The sequence below is a fragment of the Rhipicephalus microplus genome, unplaced genomic scaffold (genome assembly GCF_043290135.1).
Source record: "Rhipicephalus microplus isolate Deutch F79 unplaced genomic scaffold, USDA_Rmic scaffold_492, whole genome shotgun sequence".
Classification (NCBI taxonomy): Eukaryota; Metazoa; Arthropoda; class Arachnida; order Ixodida; family Ixodidae; genus Rhipicephalus; species Rhipicephalus microplus.
This window is the reverse complement of record NW_027465053.1, coordinates 59,602-66,459: the sequence shown is the minus strand read 5'-3', so window position 1 is coordinate 66,459 and position 6,858 is coordinate 59,602. Positions and strand designations below refer to the sequence as shown.

The window sequence follows — 6,858 nt, the reverse complement described above, 5'->3', positions numbered from 1 at the left end:
CGCTGCGCGCGTGCGTCGTCCGAGCAGTTGCGTGATAAACGACCGTGTCGAAAGCCCAAACACCGCCGAGGCCAGTCGCCGCCGCCGCAAGGGCAGCCACGCAGCCTGGCGAGAGGCATCGTCTCGTGTAGCGTCGCCCCCGCCCCAACTGGAGTGGCCCAGTTTTTTGAACGGGACGGGAACTGCGAAGCACTTAGACCGACGGCGGACTACGACGAGAACGCCTTAAGCTTCGCCAACGTTTCGCCAACTCGTGCGGGAGACTTTTTCCGCTTCGCGGCAAGTCGTCGCGCCGTGCTCTCCGCATCAACCGCGTACGCAGCGAACCGCAAACGTCGGGCGCAGCCTCCTCACCTCCCTGCGCTTTGCGCGCGAACGTTCCCTGTTCGCGCGGCAAAGCCTGGAGGAGGCACGGCCCCGCAGCGTGTTCGAGCGCCCGGTCTACGGGACACCCTGCTTACTTCGAGGGCAACAAGCGCAACGCAAGGCTGCGATCTCGCGCACTTTGCGCACGGCTGGAGAAGCTTTGCTGGCCGGCTTTCGCTCCTCGTGTTTACCGTGCGTTAAAGTTGCGCGTCCGTGGCTCTCGCAGCTCTTGCGCGCCCGGTCGCAGAGAGGAGTACGCAACCTCGACCGCACTTTCCCTGCAGGCTTCCTTCCGACTCGAAGTCCTGCGGCGGTCTCAACGAGGTGCCACATCCTCAATGCAGTCGGTCGCCCCCGTTTCGGTTGGGCTCTGGCACGACGGTCGCCACCGTCTCGCCCTTGAGTGGCCGCTGTTGGCGCTCGCTGTGAGGTGTTCAGCGTGCTGTCCGTGTTGCCGACGCGGTCAAAACGAGTCGACGGCTCACGTTCCCTTGTGCGCCGAAGGCTCTCTTGATATGTGATCCGACCCTCAGACAGACGAAGCCAAGGGAAGACCCAAGGCCGCAATGTGCGTTCAAAGAATCAGTGCTCAGTGTGTCCTGCAATTCACACCAAGTCTCGCAGCTGGCTGCGTTCTTCATCGACCCGAGAACCGAGTGATCCACCGCTTAGAGTCGTGAAAAAGTGTTTGTTCAATTCCGTACAGTCAAAACCAAACGTTTCTGGCACTCGGCCAAACAGTGGCCAAGAAGGGCGCTTTTCAGCGCACGCTTGGACTCCAAAACTCTGCCGCGCCTTTTTCGGCTGCCGCAAATCGAGCAAACGGTGTGTTTCGGACGGCGTTTCGCTTCCGCTACTTGCGAGTGCTTTCGTGGTCCACCCCTCTATAAATACTCGGGAGGCGTCGAAGCCGGTTCTCCAAGCCGGACCCGTAGGTATCGTTGTGTGCTCGCTCTCATTGGCCCGCCTAACCAGAAAATGCCTGCGGTACACCCATTTGGATAAGAGTGCACGCAGATGCGGGCCTCGACGGCTACACATTTCCTCGGGCGGCCGCCTCCCGGCCTCCGTGGAGCGCGGGATGCACGGTCCCATCGACAAGCCTCTCCCGTTTTTACCGTGGCGTCGCGGTTCACCACGGCGGGCGGGTCGGTCTCCTCCGCATAAAAAGGGGGACCCCCGCTTTTTGTTCCACGAAATCGCACAAGCTTTTTTCGCATCCACGGTTTGCCACCGCACACCAAAATGCCGATCCGGCTGCCTACTTTAGCCAACAGGTGGAGCCAGGCGCGCCGTACTTGCGCGGCACTTCCCACGTCCACCGAAGTCGGTGCCAAGGACCACTTTCGGCGCCGGAGCCGCGTACGAGCCTACTCGAGGCGGAAGAACGAAGCCAGCAAGGGCCTGGCCGCAAGTGCGTTCAATTGTCGGGACGTCCAAGTCCCTCGTTCTTCCGTGCTTCCTCTTTCGGCAAGTCGTTGCGGCACCTTCCCAAAGCGCGCAGACCCGCTAATCGCGACGAGCGCGACGTGGCCGTGCCGCCTTTCCCTCGGCAGCAAGCAAAACGCCTGGCAACGTCGACGCTCCCCTAACCGCGATCTCGCACCGTGTTTCGTGTGGCGAATTCAAAAGCCGGCCGGCGCTGCTGCAACCATTACGGTCGGTACGCATACGCCGCGGAGGGCGGGACGGTCATCGGAGCGTGCGGTTCCTCCATCGAGTACTGCGCACCTCGGCCGTCGCATCGCCGTGCCATGACCGGCCGCGCGTCAACGCGAACCGGTGCCAGCGAGATCCCTCGCCTGCAAGAACCGACCGGCAGCCTCCGTCACCCGAGGACGCGGAGGCGCTTGCCGCGGACGGCGGGACGGTATGCACTGGTGCACAGCGGACCCGTCACATCGCCAGTTCCTTGACCGACCGCCGACGCTTGTGCCGTTCCTCTCGTACTTGGCAGTCGCCGCGCGATTGTCGGGTCTCGTTCTTGCACGCTCGAACGGTCGGGAGGGCACTCGGCTGGCGTTTCGGGAACGCGCAGCCTCGCCTTCTACCGACGTAACCACGACTCGCCGTTCGCGCTCCGCCGCTCCTGTTTACAGTACTAGGCGGTCCCGCAGCGGTCGGGTCGCGCATTTCGAGCGCTTCGAGCCACGGTGCAGTGGCGGGTCGAAAGCCGACCTATGAGTGCGTTGCGCCGTTTGTACCCGCGTCCGCCACCTGGCCGACCGTCCAAGGTCGCGGTGTTGGCGTCCGCTGGGCGCAACAATTTGTCACGGGGTGCCGCTCCACATTCAGGCAGCCCCGTGGGGAAAAGCCGACCCCGCGTCCAAACGGGGTCAGCGGCAGAAAGTGTCGGGCGCAGACGCAGCTGAGGCGCTCACCCTTCACAATCCGTTAATGATCCTTCCGCAGGTTCACCTACGGAAACCTTGTTACGACTTTTACTTCCTCTAAATGATCAAGTTTGGTCATCTTTCCAACAGACCGGCGCAACCGAAAGGCCGCGCCGGACATCGGTCCGAAGACCTCACTAAATCATTCAATCGGTAGTAGCGACGGGCGGTGTGTACAAAGGGCAGGGACGTAATCAACGCGAGCTTATGACTCGCGCTTACTGGGAATTCCTCGTTCAAGGGGAACAATTGCAAGCCCCTATCCCAATCACGAAAGAAGTTCCACGGGTTACCCAGTCTTTTCAGACAGGGATAAAGACACGCTGCTTCCTTCAGTGTAGCGCGCGTGCGGCCCCGGACATCTAAGGGCATCACAGACCTGTTATTGCTCTGTTTCGTGCGGCTAGGAGCCGCTTGTCCCTCTAAGAAGGTTGTAAGGTGCTGGGAACCCCGCACCTATTTAATAGGCTAGAGTCTCGTTCGTTATCGGAATTAACCAGACAAATCGCTCCACCAACTAAGAACGGCCATGCACCACCATCCACCGAATCAAGAAAGAGCTCTCAATCTGTCAATCCTCCCAGTGTCCGGGCCGGGTAAGTTTTCCCGTGTTGAGTCAAATTAAGCCGCAGGCTCCACTCCTGGTGGTGCCCTTCCGTCAATTCCTTTAAGTTTCAGCTTTGCAACCATACTTCCCCCGGAACCCAAATACTTTGGTTTCCCGGAAGCTGCCCGCCGAGTCATTTGAGTAACTCAGGCGGATCGCTGGTTGGCATCGTTTATGGTCAGAACTAGGGCGGTATCTGATCGCCTTCGAACCTCTGACTTTCGTTCTTGATCAATGAAAACATTCTTGGCAAATGCTTTCGCAGTAGTTCGTCTTGCGACGGTCCAAGAATTTCACCTCTAGCGCCGCAATACGAATGCCCCCGTCCGTCCCTCTTAATCATTACCTCGTATTCCAAAAACCAACAGAACAGAAACGAGGTCTTGTTCTATTATTCCATGCAAGTTTATTCAGGCGACTCGCCTGCGTTGAGCACTCTAATTTTTTCAAAGTAAAAGCACCGGCCATCTCGAGGCACACAATGAAGTGCACCAAGAAAGAACCGGCATGATGTTCAGTCCGAGCCGTCGCATCGGGTAGATGCACTACTCGTCTGGAACTGAGATCCAACTACGAGCTTTTTAACCGCAGCAGCTTTAGTATACGCTATTGGAGCTGGAATTACCGCGGCTGCTGGCACCAGACTTGCCCTCCAATTGATCCTCGTTAAAGGATTTAGAGTGTACTCATTTCAATTACGGGGCCTCAAAAGAGTCCCGTATTGTTATTTTTCGTCACTACCTCCCCGTGCCGGGAGTGGGTAATTTGCGCGCCTGCTGCCTTCCTTGGATGTGGTAGCCGTTTCTCAGGCTCCCTCTCCGGAATCGAACCCTGATTCTCCGTTACCCGTAACAACCATGGTAAGCAAGTAACCTACCATCGAAAGTTGATAAGGCAGACACTTGAAAGAAACGTCGCCGGCTCGTGGCCATGCGATCAGCACAAAGTTAATCCAGAGTCACCACACAATACGGGCCGAAACCCGATCGATCTTGGTCTAATAAAAGCACCCGTTACCCAAAGGGCTCCAGGCTCACTGCATGTATTAGCTCTAGAATTGCCACAGTTATCCAAGTAGGAAGAAACGATCTAAGGAACCATAACTGATTTAATGAGCCATTCGCGGTTTCGCCTTATTTCGGCATGTACTTAGACATGCATGGCTTAATCTTTGAGACAAGCATATGATTACTGGCAGGATCAACCAGGTAATCGTTCGACTGCGCGTCCGTCCTCGCCCTCGGCGGGCCGGACGCAGTCTGTGTGCGGCGGAGGCCACCTTCAGGCGCCCCAACACGCTTATTTTGCACTCCGAGATGACGGCGTTCGAGCTCGCTACGGCACAACCTTCCCGAAAGACGAGTGGGAGCCGTGCGGCAAGAAGCACGTTCATGCTCGCTCTTTTTCGTTGCATCGACTCGGTCGCGCCGTGCGGGTTGCCCAAGCCCGCTGCACTGTCGGTGGACCGGCCGGAACTAGCAACGGAGCCGAGACTGCAAAGCCGCCAGACGACGGGTCACGCCCGCGTCTTCGGCGCTTTCGCATCTGAATCGCCCGAGGACGACACGGAACACACCTCGATATCGTGGTAAAACGGCACCGTCCGACAACCAGCCCCTAACGCATCAAGCGGATGAGGCTGCAGACGACTGCCGTGGATTCCCCTGGAGCAGACCCGAGGACACGCTTGACGAGGCCGAAGCCCGCCGCATATCAGACACCCGGTCGCTTTCGCGTACGCCGCTCACGAGAACCCCCACATAATAGCAGCGATAAGTACCCAGACCTCCTTGGGCCCTAATACGAGCGTACTCGAGAAAATTTCACCGCGGGTGTGCCCCGAAACGTGTGGCATGTTGAGCGTGCCACAAGTCTACGTCGCTCTCAAACCCGCCGAGGTCGTAGAATTTGCGACCCTACTCACGAAATTCCCACCGAGGATACGGCCGCAAACGTACCGCACCTTGGGTAGGCCACGAGTTTGTGCAACACTACGCTGACGGCACAGCACCGAGGTCGTGCGCGCACGCACGGGAAAATTCCGCCGCGGTTTCTGCCGAAAACGTGAGGCACCACGACTCTCCGCAAGTTCGCGTCGACTGCGAAAGACCGAAGTCGTGAACGACGTGTCCGCTACTCGCCGCCGACACGCTGGACACCAAACGTACAACGACTCGACGGCGTCGTAGAGGCCCACGACGCGGTTTTCCTTAACGACGTCTCGGCGTGGCACCGACAGGTTAGAACGGCCGACCAACGTTCCCTGTCCGCCGTTCGGCTCAGTCGAAGGGCTCGGCGACTTCGGCAACGCTGCGAAGCCGCACGGTGACGCACGCCATGTCCCCATTTTTTTTTTTCTTTCTGCGTCTGCCGGGGTGCCCCTATAATAGCAGCGATAAGCACCCAGACCGCCGTGGGTCGCTCGCCCCGGCTGACGTGGTTTTTCGTACTCCTGCGGCGGTCGCCGTCAAGCACGTCCAAATACGCTACTTTCGTGGGCGCATTCACGCTCTTTCGCTTCGCCGGAGTGCCAGCACTCACTCTGCCAAAAACGGCGAACATCCGAGCGGCGGTTCCCACTTTTGCGTCGGCGTCGCAAACCCCGCCCCGGCAGACGAGGTTTGCCGTACTCGTGCGACGGTGGCCGGCGGGCACGTCGAAAGACGCCGATATCGTGCGCGAATTGGCGCACCTTGGCTTCACCGGAGTGCCGCCACTGACTCCTCCAAAAACGGCGAAGATCCGAGCGGCGCTTCCCACTTTCGCATCGGCGTCCCGAACTCCGCCCCGGCTGACGCGGTTTACCGTACTCGTGCGACGGTCGCCGGCGAGCACGTGGAAAGACGCCGATATCGTGCCCGAATCGGCTCCGTTCGGCTTCGCCGGAGTGCCAGCACTGGCTCGGCGAAAGACGACGAACATCCGAGCGACGGTTCTCACTATTGCGTACGCGTCGCAAACCCCGCCCCGGCAGACGCACTTTGCCGTACTCGTGCGACGGTCGCCGGCGAGCACGTAGAAAGACGCCGATATCGTGCCGGAATCGGCCCCGTTTGGCTTCGCCGGAGTGCCAGCACTCACTCGGCCACAAACGGCGAACATCCGAGCGGCGGTTCCCACTTAGCCGTCGGCGTCCCGAACTCCGCCCCGGCAGACGCGGTTGCCGAGCTCGTGCGACTAGCGACCGCGAAGCCGTCTCGCGACGCCGCTTTCGTGCGCGGCTCCCACTGCGACCTGGGTCACCCGAGGTCGACGAGCAAAAAAGAATGTCGAAAAAAATTTTTTTTTTTTTTTGCGTCTGCCGGGGTGCCCCTATAATAGCAGCGATAAGCACCCAGACCGCCATGGGTCGCTCGCCCCGGCTGACGTGGTTTTTCGTTTTCCTGCGGTGGTCGTCGTCAAGCACGTCCAAACACGCCACTTTCGTGGGCGCATTCGCGCTCTTTCGCTTCGCCGGAGTGCCAGCACTCACTCTGCCAAAAACGGCGAACA

The 6,858-nt window shown here is 59.3% G+C and overlaps 2 non-coding genes across 2 annotated transcripts; both read right to left on the bottom strand.

The window, feature by feature from the left end:
- Positions 1–889: 889 nt before the first annotated feature.
- On the bottom strand, positions 890–1,042 carry LOC142794751 (5.8S ribosomal RNA). The gene has a single exon (XR_012892590.1). It is a non-coding gene; the product is annotated as a 5.8S ribosomal RNA (ribosomal RNA).
- Positions 1,043–2,761: 1,719 nt separating this feature from the next.
- On the bottom strand, positions 2,762–4,577 carry LOC142794744 (small subunit ribosomal RNA). Its single transcript, XR_012892583.1, has one exon. It is a non-coding gene; the product is annotated as a small subunit ribosomal RNA (ribosomal RNA).
- Positions 4,578–6,858: the final 2,281 nt, after the last annotated feature.